The sequence below is a fragment of the Halichoerus grypus genome, chromosome 13, assembly GCF_964656455.1.
Source record: "Halichoerus grypus chromosome 13, mHalGry1.hap1.1, whole genome shotgun sequence".
NCBI lineage: Eukaryota > Metazoa > Chordata > Mammalia > Carnivora > Phocidae > Halichoerus > Halichoerus grypus.
The window spans coordinates 69940344-69952137 of record NC_135724.1 but is presented as its reverse complement, the minus strand read 5'-3'; the positions used below and the strand labels follow the sequence as shown (position 1 = coordinate 69952137).

General features: G+C 40.2%; 1 pseudogene; it reads right to left on the bottom strand.

Moving 5' to 3' along the window:
- Nucleotides 1-3667: 3667 nt before the first annotated feature.
- Nucleotides 3668-4132, bottom strand: LOC144379746 (phosphatidylinositol N-acetylglucosaminyltransferase subunit P pseudogene; annotated as a pseudogene).
- Nucleotides 4133-11794: the final 7662 nt, after the last annotated feature.

The window sequence follows — 11794 nt, the reverse complement described above, 5'->3', positions numbered from 1 at the left end:
GGGATTGTGAGAGGGAGAAGCAGGCTTCCCGCTGAGCAGGGAGCCAGATGTGGGACTCGATCCCAGGACCCTGGGATCATGACCTAAACCGAAGGCAGATGCTTAACGGATTGAGCCACCCAGGAACCCAAGAAATCAGGTCTTGAACAAGAGGCATTTTTATGGAAACAAATAAAAACAATGGTTAATGATTGGATCAAATTATAAAGCAGTTCCTGAGTTCTGAGAGTAGCCAGTGGAGAAGATTTCTAGATATTATGTTCAAATCATCTTCAGATAGAGTGACAAGAGGCTGTAACAATATGAGTGTTATCAAAACATCGTGTGTTTTTTTTCACAACCATCCTCATTTCTACTAAATATAGCCAAATTAACATTAATTTGTTTGCAAAATAAGTCTAGTTTCAAAAAGAACTTGGTCTGATTATTTACGTAAGTGCAACAAGAATAGTAGTTGACCACATAGGCTCTTTAAAACATGCTTTGGTGGAACTTTTATAAGAAACCTCTGGATTGAATGTTTAGCAGCCCCTCCAGGCCAGAGGCTGAGCCAACACTTGTGCCGAATACTTGCTGTTAGACTTTGCCTGCAGCACCCGTAGACTTGGGGAAATTCCTCTCTTCTTGAGGTACCCAAAGTATTTATGGTTCCTGAACCTGCCAGAAATAAACTTCTTTTTTTAAAAGATATTATTTATTTATTTATTTGGCAGAGAAAGAGAGCACAAGCAGGGGAGTGGCAGGCAGAGAGAGAAGGAGAAGCAGACTCCCCACTGAGCAGGGAGCCTGACTCCCGCTCGATCCCAGGACCTCGGGATCATGACCTGAGCCAAAGGCAGTTGCTTGACAGACTGAGCCACCCAGGCGCCCCAGGAAGAGCCTGACTCACCAGGTAGAGCTGCTGGAAACTGTGGAAGCAGGTGCTAACAGGCTGATGTTTCCAAGAGGCTGCGTTAGTTCACTAAAGTCAGTCTTAGTTCCTTAAAGCTGCCTGGTCATATCTGAGATTATGCGTACGCATATTTCTTTCAAATATGATATTCTTGTCAAATTATTGATAATATAACCAATGTTTCCAATTATACGCTGTTACAAGGAAAACTGATTCTTATTGTACTTATGCTAATAAACATGCCGCCGTAAAAATATGAGAATACTCACTGACAATTTCTGAGTTCTGGAGTGATCAGGCAGGGAGAAAAGATAACCTAATCTGTTCACAGATGTGTATTTTATCAAGTTGTTATAGATCAGTTAGTGTAAGAGATGTTTCCTTAAATATGAAGGAAGAAAACATTTTGAAAAGTCAGCCAAACAAAAAATCAAAAATTATAATCACCCACCTCTGTACATTATTTCATGTTATTGGTTCTATTCTGTTTGAATCCAGTTTTTCTATTAGTTCTCAAAATTTTTACTTTAGTTTGACTATCTTGAAGGTATCAGAAACTTACATTGGTCAAAAGTCCTCCCCATGAATATCCTTGAAGTTAAAATTCATTTGCAGTAGCATCGGAGTAGAATGGGAACTGTATGTGACAAAACATGAAAGTGGCCATGGCTAAAGACGGGATTAGAGTTCATTATGAGGCAATTGAGAAGGAAATGTGGTTATTCCCGTGACACACAACACAAACACATATCAAAGGCAAATACACTAAGTTACATAGTTGTAAGCAAAATGTAGAGTTGTTTTTAATATTAAAAATCGAGTTTTTTGGGGCATCTGTGTGGGGCAGTTGGTTAAGCCTCTGACTCTTGGTTTCAGCTCAGCTCAGATCTCATGGTCATGAGATCGAGCCCCACATCAAACTCCATGCTCAGTGTGGATTCTGACTGAGATTCTCTCTCTCTCCCTCTGCCACTCTTACTCGTGCTCTCTCTCTCTCTCTCCTCTCTCTCCCTCAAATAAATAAATAAATAAATCTTTTTGAAAAACCAAGTTTTTAATATAAATTAAGGTCCTGATAAACATAGGAAATATTTTGGCAAAACAGAGTACTTCTGTCTAGGCTGATAACTTTAAAATTGAATTAAAACTTTTTTTTTAATGCAGAACAACAGTTCAAGGAAAGTTTATCTTGTTAACAAATAGAAAACGGAATTATAATTTTGCATCCACATATTTTGATATTAAAATTCATTCATTTACTTAAATGTATCTTAATTTTAACCAGTATTGATCACACATAAATTTCCTTTCCAGATTCCTTTTCTAAAAACTTACTACAACTTTCTCTTATACACTTAGATTTTGAGCTAAATTTTCTTTCTTCACAAAACCAGCCTCACTTTAGGACAAATTTATATTTCTTTTCCCTCAACAAAATAGATATTCACATTCCTCATATTTTTTTTTGTCCCCAAAAAACCACATGTCTTACTTTCCTGGCACCCAGAATTGTGTTCCTTATTATTTCTAGGAGCCTAATTTATATTTAGTAGAATTCCTAACTCTTAGGAACTTTATTTTCTATTTTCTCTTGCTTCCACAGGGGCAAGAGAGGGAAAACTGAGTAGGAAGCAATTGTGAATTGTTTCTTATGCCAGTGTTTTTGTTTTTTTTTTTTTAAGATTTTATTTATTTATTCGAGACACACAGAGAGAGAGAGGGCACAAGCAGGGAGGAAGGGCAGAGGGAGAGGGAGAAGCAGACTCCCCACTGAGCAGGGAGCCAGATGTGGGGCTCGATCCCAGGACCCTGAGATCATGACCTGAGCCAAAGGCAGATGCTTAACCAACTGAGCCACCCAGGCACTCCTTATGCCAGTATTCTTTCGATTAGCCAGTTTATGAATACATTTCACAGTTTTTAGAAACATAACACCATATTTCAATAAAGCACAAACCAGGTTTACTAACAAACCCATATTTATCACTATCGTTTCTCTGTAATAGGACAAAAATAGAGTAACTTGTGATTAGTAATTAATGTTTTTTTAAATCTTAATTAACTTAGCAAAAAATAAAGAACTAAATAGTTAGGAAGGCTATACTCTCCATAGCAAGTGACAGATTAAATTCAATCCCTATCAAACCCCCAAATTCCTGTTTTGCACAAAGATGATTTTACAATTTTAGTGGAATTACAGGAACTCAGAACATGCAAACAATCGAAGAAGAACAAATTTGTAGGACTCACAATTCCAGACTTCAATACTCACTAAAACTTACTTACAAAGCTACAGTAATCAAGAGTGTGGTACTGGCCTAGGGGTGGATATACCGATAAATCAAACATATTTGAGAGTCCAGAAATAAATCTCTCATCTATGGTCAATTAATTTTCAAATGGGTACTAAGAGAATTTAATGTGGAAAAATTGGTCTCTCCAACAAATGGTGCTGGAACAAGTGAGATACCACTTAATTCCCACTAGATATCCACACACAAAAGAATGAAATTAGACCCTTACCACATACTACATACAAAAATGAATGTAAAATAGATCAAAGATTTAAATTTTTTAATGCAGTATTTTATTTATTCTGTTCATTAATAACTAATACTCAAGAACATTTATAATAGTAATAGAACTTAATCTAAGGAAATCAACTTACTTTTTTTACGTTTCACTACTGGGTACAGAGAGAGAGTCGAAATAATTATGATGAAAATTATTACATAAAAAAATATAGGAAATGCTTGGTGTTAGTCTACATACAGTTTAGGTTTTGGCATAAAGTCTTCTGGTTGCAAGGAAGAACATTTGGTTTACTTCACTAATAGGAATATCTCTTAATGCTGGGACAGCCTCTTCTTGGTATTTCTTCTGCTGTTGATTTTTAGCATAGTTATCTGTGATTGTATGAATGGAGTTGAATGGAGAGGTACCCATCATGTTTATTCCAAATAAGAGTACATAACCAATTACTATAGTAATGAGGAGCTAGATGGGCAATCCAACTGCCCAATATTTTTGAGGCCAATAGGTTAATCCTAAGGAGTTTACCCAAGATTCAGTAATAAGTGCCCACACAAAATACAGGATGAAGCCAAAATGGGAGCTTAAGAAAAGAACAAAGCCATAAATCGCTCTTTCTGGCCATTGTGACGGTGAATTGTCCACCATTTGCCCTGTGGCTTTAGACAATCTTGGGTCCTTGAAGGGCCCACTCAGGCCCCTCCCGACAGCTCGCCACTTCAGCGCCCAGTCCCCCACCCAAGCGCCGCCGCGGGGGCAAGAGAGGGAAAAACTAAAGGAAAGGCCTGGTTGCTCTGGCATCTCCCTCCCCACCCAGGCGCAGGCGCACAGCGCAACCCAAAGATCTAAATTTAAGAGCCATAGCTATAAAAGTCTCAGAAGAAAACATAGAAGTAAATCTCCATGATTTTGGATTTGACAATGGATTCTTTACATATGACATCAAAGCACCGCAAAAAAAAGGGGGGGTCATCAATTTGAATTCTCCAAATTCAGTATGTTTGTACACTATCAAGAAAGACAAAATACAACCCATTGAATGGAAGATAACATTTGTAATTCATATATTTGTCAGAAGTCAAGTCTCCAGAATGTGTTAGTAACTCCCACAACACAATAACAAAAAGATATCCTAATTAAAAAATTGGCAAAGGACTTGTATAGAAATTTCACCAAAGAAGATGTACAGTAGTCAAGAAACACTTGGAAAGATGCTCACCATCAATAGCCATTGTCATACAAATCAAACCCACAGTGAGATACCACTTAATACCCACTAGGAATGCACTAACAGCAACAACAACAATAACAACAACAATAACATGAAAAGTAACAAGTCTTCACAAGGCTGTGGAGAAGGTGGGGCTCTCATACAAGGCTGATGGGAATATGAAATGGTGCACAGGATGCTGGAAACAGATTGGTGAGTCCTCATTAAGGTAAACACAGAATGCCTCTATGATCCAGCAGTTCCACTTCCAGGTATGTGCCCCAAAGAACTGAAAACAGGTGCTCTAAACAAAACTAAAGTTGTCCACAAATGGCCACAGCAACAGTGTTCAGCGCTTCACCGCTAAGGAAGATTGAACTGCAGGTTTCTGGAGCTGTTGGTTACTTTGTTCTAGAAGTTCCCTTCTAGAACTCTTCTTACTTTCCTGAGCAAGAGGGCCTGAGGAGACATGGCTAGTAATTGTAACATGGTGTCCCAGGTGGGATCCCTGAATAGGAATAGATAAATGGGTAAACCTAAGGAAATTGTAATAGACTATGGCCTTTTGTTCCAAATGCATCAATATGAGTTTGTCAGTCATAACAAACACGCCATACTAATTAAAGATGTTAATAATAGCGGTAGGTGCAGAATATATTGATAACATAGAATTCTCTGTACTATTTTCACAATTTTTCTGTAAATATAGAACTGTCTAAAATAAGGTTTATTTAAAAACTCAGTTCTATTTATATTTTATTAATAATTCCATATGTGACCTTTCTGGAGCTATTGTCTGCTGCTTATATACATTTAATGCATTCATTTTAATGGCTTTGGCCTTGATATACACTATAAAACACTTAAGAAATCTAAGACAAAGAAATCTAATCTATCATGAAGACATCTACAATATGCTTCAAAATTTAAGTGATACAGCTCTGTTTCCAATTTGTAAGTTTTTATTTATTCAGGCACTGATTTCCCTTTGATCTTGCTAATTTCTTTGATGTCTTGATTTAAGTCAATTAAATACTCTCTTTTCTAGCCTTAAGTTTCTAAAGCCCGAGTGAGGCCTAATCACTGAAAAGATAACTTCATTACCTGAAATAAATATTTGCTCAAAATCCCAATCCTTCTATGTCGATTTACATCAACATGGATGGAACTGGAGAGTATTATGCTAAGTGAAATAAGTCAATCACAGAAACACAATTATCTATGGTTTCACTCATATGTGGAACATAAAGAATAGTACAGAGGACAATAGGGGTGGGGGGATAACTGAATGGGAATAAATCAGAGAGGGAGACAAAGCATATGAGACTCTTGACTTCAGGAAACAAACGGAGGGTTATAGAAAGGGAGGGGTGTGGGGGAATGGGGTAACTGGGTGATGGGCATTGAGGAGGGCACGTGATGTGATGAGCACTGAGTGTTATCCTGAACTGATGAATCATTTAACATTATATCAAAAACCTAAAAGCAAAATCCCAATCCTTTGGATTCTTCATCAGAACTCAACTTATCTTCACGAATCTCCCTATTAATCTAATTAATGGAGGGCTCTGCACACCACAGTAAGGATCTGTAATTGGAGAGAAAGCAAATGGCCCATCTCAAACTTCCAAGAGATCAAACAGACATCCAAGTGATGTCCATGTAATGATGTCCATCAAAGGACATTCCTTGATGTGGAGCAGTTCCTCAAATGCAGACACACTTCTTGTTTGGTGGATAGGAGTCAGGCGAGTTGAGTGAAGCACATGACCTCCAGTTCTGGTTGGAACTGACATGTTGGAACTGACCTTCATCGCAGGAGGTCTCGATTCCAGTATTTTGTTCATCTTGGGTCTTTGGGGCCCCAGCAACCGTTTCCGCTACAAGTGCTGTTATTATCCCTGTGAGGACCAAGCGGGGATGCCCCAGGGCCCTTCTGGCACTTCATGAATGTCCAGTCTGCTGAGAGGAGGTGAAGGCGTGGCACGCAGGGCCCGGGCTGCAGCATCGCTGTGTAACCCTAGCTGACCACAAGGCTGCCTCCCTATGGGGCCAGGTCTGGTCCAGCTGCCTGCCAGCTGAGTCCCTGGATGGGTACCCACCCTGCCCAAGCCACCCTTCACACTCACCTCCAAGCCAGAACCCCCCAACCCAGCGGTTCCCGGTGCCGCACCATCCCTGGCCCCGAGGTCACCCCCCCACATCCCTAAGTGGAGGAGCATGGCCCTGTAGGACCTGCCTCTCTATGTGTTGAATTTTGTCCTGTGGCCTCAAGTTCAGTCTGTTTGTCTTTTATTCTTGTAATGAGAACCCTGTGAAAAGTGGGTTATCTCCACACGTAATGAAAGTGTTTCCTCTCGCCTTTGGCATACCCATACCATCTTTAGGGAGCCAATAGAGCCCCATGGAGATGGTAGCCTGATACCTTGCTTACAGTTTTCTGCAGCCTTACCAAGTGAGTAAAGAAGGTCACTTCCTGGCAGGTGCAGGAACCTCAGGATAGGATGGGGACCTTAGAAAAGAGGAATTCACCAAATCTATAGGTATGACAGGCAAAGTCTGGCAAATATTTGGTGCATGTTTTGGCTTGGTTTCTGGTCTTAAGGCTATTAGGAATTCAGTGTAGAAATTTCTTATGAAAAGTTCCAGCAAAGCAGATTTACAAGAACATATATGGCCAATCACTATTCTTGCTGTGCTTATGTAAATAATGAGGCCAAGCTGTTAAACCTAGACTTATATTTCAAACACATGTTAATCTGGCTATCTTTGGAGAAAATGAGGATGATTATAGAGAGAAAAAAAGTTTCAGTAAGATACCTGAGTGAATGTTAGATTATAATAACGTTTATTATAAACTTGACTAGATCCTGATTTTTTCTAGTGCCTGACTGCAACCCTCCAAACTAATATTTTTTTTTTACTTTTCTTTTTATTTTTTTTTCTGCCCCAGCTTTCTAAGTTGGATTCATTTGAAAACTAAAAGCCTGAAGCCCTGCAAACTAAGTATGAACAGCTTGAAGTAAACTTCAGAGAAATCACCACAACAGCTCATGCATTGACAATTTTCGTCCCTGTTGCTCTGTGGGCATTCAGGGATCACCAGACACATTTGGACTAGAACCCAGGATAATCTGTCAGATTGTCACCACTTGCTGTCACTCTATCTGAAGATGCTTCAAGCTTGACCTCTAGAAGTCTTCTCCGCTGGCTATCCTCTGAACTCAGAAACTGACTTATATTTGACCTAATCATTAACCACTGTTTTTCTTTTGTTTCCTTAATACACCTCTTCTTTAATATCTGATTTCTTGAACAATAGGCCTAATATTGAAAGCACATCTACATCACTATCTCCTGAAATAAGATTAACTGAACTGACCTACTGTCAGAATAAGACTGGTTCAATGAGAGGAAACAATTCACCAGTTCAACTTTTGGGCTGTTGTTGTTTTAAGTAAACTTGAAGCCCAACATGAGGCTTGACCTCAGGACCCCAAGATCAAGAGTCCCATGCTGTACCACTGAGCCAGCCAGGTGCTCCCCAGCTCAATTATTAATGAAAACTTGAGAGGAGTTTTAGAAGAGGGAACTGTAGGGGCCCAGGGCAGGCTGCCTGAGGATGGGCCACTTTGGCATAAAGATTATTTTAAGTTGAAAGTAATCAAACCCCAGCAGATGCAGAAAGAGTTATCTGTCTCACCCTCAACTGCCTAAATTTGCCTTCGAACGAGCCTGTTGACCAGGCACAATGCTTTCAACAGACTCCCATTTACTTAAGGAACCTCTCTGCATCTGAAGGCAACCGTGTTTTTTCCAAACACCTCCTCTCACCTTCTCGCTAATGAGCTTTCTCCCCTTGTGTCCTCAGACTGTCCCCTTCTCCTTTGCTCATAGAAGCTTCCTGTGGCTTCACTGCCTTTGGAATCTCATGTCCGTGTGCACATATGCCTATTAAATGTGATTTTCTCCTGTTAGTCTGTCTCATGCCCATTTGATTCAAAGTCCAACTGGAGGGACCATACGGCAGAGGAAGGTCTTCCTCCCCAACAACAATTTCCCACCTGAAGGGAAGTAACCATAAGCAAAATTCATGGAATAAATGAACATTTTAGGATATAAATGAAGCAGTTGCAACATTTACAACAAAGTTGGTGTCGTTCACAGTATGAAATGCTATAGTACACATACACATTACAGCTGATTTAGCACACAACTCTATCTGTGTGCGCGTGTGTGTGTGTGTGTGTGTGCACGCGGGTGTGTGTGTGTGTATGAGAGAGAGAAAGAGAGAGAGAGAGGGAAAGATGTAGAAAACAGTGCATGTTTCTGAATGTTTTCCTTGAGAAGGTGGGAGCTGGGGACAGTCAGAGCCAGCTGTGCAGGTCCCAGACTTCTCCCAAGACACCTCCTCAGAACAGCCCATCACAAAAAGTCCTTCCAATGTAAAGCATGGTTACGTTACCTTCTGACATGAGGGTCCCCACAGGCCGGAGGATGGTGTGGAATCCCCATTTGCTGTCACTCAGTCCTGCCTCAGTCACTCAAAGTCTCTTTGGAGTCTCAAAGGGAGCCTCATTCCTCACTGCCTTTATGCCTCAGTCCACTGTTTCCTTTTTGAACTGATAGCTGTAATTTTTCAAATCGCCTTTTTAATCACTCTCTAAATTTGGAGAATCTTTTGAAAATATGGGTAAAAGGGTTTGAGAATTAAAAAGATCAGCTGTTATTCAAGGCGGAAAAAAAAAAAAAAAACAACTTCTGTGCTGGGAGGTCTAGGATACATCACCAATGGACATGGCATAGCATTGCCCGAGGCTGACAGAGCCTGATGACAGATCCCTGGAAGGGAGGAGCAGAGGAAGCCTTGTTCCCACTTTCAGGAACTTTTGTTAAATGAATTTCGTTGCTTTTAGCATTAATAGGAGAAACCCATATTCTTTGCATTTAGAGATTAAGACTGAGTGCTCCCTGCAAATCTTGTAGGGGAAAGGGAAATATAACAGGCAGATGAGGCTGGATTTTTTTAAATTTATTTTTATTATGTTATGTTAATCACCATACATTACATCATTAGTTTTCGATGTAGTGTTCCATGATTCATTGTTTACTTATAACACCCAGTGCTCCATGCAGAACGTGCCCTCTTTAATACCCATCACCAGGCTAACCCATCGCCCCACCCCCCTCCCCTCTAGAACCCTCAGTTTGTTTCTCAGAGTCCATAGTCTCTCATGGTTCGTCTCCCCCTCTGATTTCCCCCCCTTCATTCTTCCCTTCCTGCTATCTTCTTCTACTTCTTTTTTTTAACATATAATGTATTATTTGTTTCAGAGGTACAGGTCTGTGAGTCAACAGTCTTGCGCAATTCACTGCGCTCACCATAGCACATACCCTGCCCAATGTCTATCACCCAGTCACCCCATCCCTTCCACCCCCCACCACTCCAGCAACCCTCAGTTTGTTTCCTGAGATTAAGAATTCCTCATATCAGTGAGGTCATATGATACATGTCTTTCTCTGATTGACTTATTTCACTCAGCATAATACCCTCCAGTTCCATCCACGTCATTGCAAATGGCAAGATTTCATTCCTTTGATGGTTGCATAATATTCCATTGTATATCTATACCACATCTTCTTCATCCATTCATCTGTCGATGGACATCTTAGCTCTTTCCACAGTTTGGCTATTGTGGACATTGCTGCTATAAACATCGGGGTGCACGTACCCCTTTGGATCCCTACATTTGTATCTTTGGGGTAAATACCCAGTAGTGCAATTGCTGGATCATATGGTAACTGTATTTTCAACTTTTTGAGGAACCTCCATACTGTTTCCCAGAGTGGCTGCACCAGCTTGCATTCCCACCAACAGTGTAGGAGGGTTCCCCTTTCTCCGCATCCCCGCCAACATCTGTCGTTTCCTGACTTGTTAATTTTAGCCATTCTGACTGGTGTGAGGTGATATCTCATTGAGGTTTTGATTTGGATTTCCCTGATGCCCAGCTATGTTGAGCACTTTTTCACGTGTCTGTTGGCCATTTGGATGTCTTCTTTGGAAAAATGTCTGTTCATGTCTTCTGCCCATTTCTTGATTGGATCATTTGTTCTTTGGGTGTTGCGTTTAAGAAGTTTTTTACAGATTTTGGATATTAGCCCTTTTTCTGATATGTCATTTGCAAATATCTTCTCCCATTCTGTCGGTTGTCTTTTGGTTTTGTTGACTGTTTCTTTTGCTGTGGAAAGCTTTTAATCTTGATGAGGTCCCAATAGTTCATTTTTGCCCTTGCTTCCCTTGCCTTTGGCGATGTTTCTAGGAAGAAGTTGCTGTGGCTGAGGTCGAAGAGGTTGTTGCCTGTGTTCTCCTTTAGGATTTTGAGGGACTCCTGCCTCACGTGTATGTCTTTCAACCATTTTGAGTCTATTTTTGTGTGTGGTGTAACGAAATGGTCGTTTCATTCTTCTGCATGTGGCTGTCCAATTTTCCCAACACCATTTGTTGAAGAGACTGTCTTTTTGCCATTGGACATTCTTTCCTGCTTTGTCAAAGATTAGTTGACCATAGAGTTGAGGGTCCGTTTCTGGGCTCTCTATTATGTTCCATTGATCTATGTGTCTGTTTTTGTGCCAGTACCATACTGTCTTGAGGATGACAGCTTTGTAATAGAGCCTGAAGTGCGGAAGTGTGATGCTGCCAGCTTTGCTTTTCTTTTTCAACATTCCTCTGGCTATTCGGGGTCTTTTCTGGTTCCATACAAATTTTAGGATTATTTGTTCCATTTCTTTGAAAAAAGTGGATGGTATTTTTTTTTTTAATCCAATCTGATAGCCTGTGTCTTTTGATTGGGGCACTTAGCCCATTTACATTCAGGGTAACTATTGAAACATATGAATTTAGTACCATTGTATTGCCTGTAAGGTGACTGTTACTGTATATTGTCTGTGTTCCTTTCTGGTCTATGTTGCTTTTAGGCTCTCTCTTTGCTTAGAGGACCCCTTTCAATATTTCTTGTAGGGCTGGTTTCATGTTTGCAAATTCCTTTAGGTTTTGTTTGTCCTGGAAGCTTTTTATCTCTCCTTCTATTTTCAATGACAGCCTAGCTGGATATAGTAATCTTGGCTGCATATTTTTCTCATTTAGTGCTCTGAATATATCC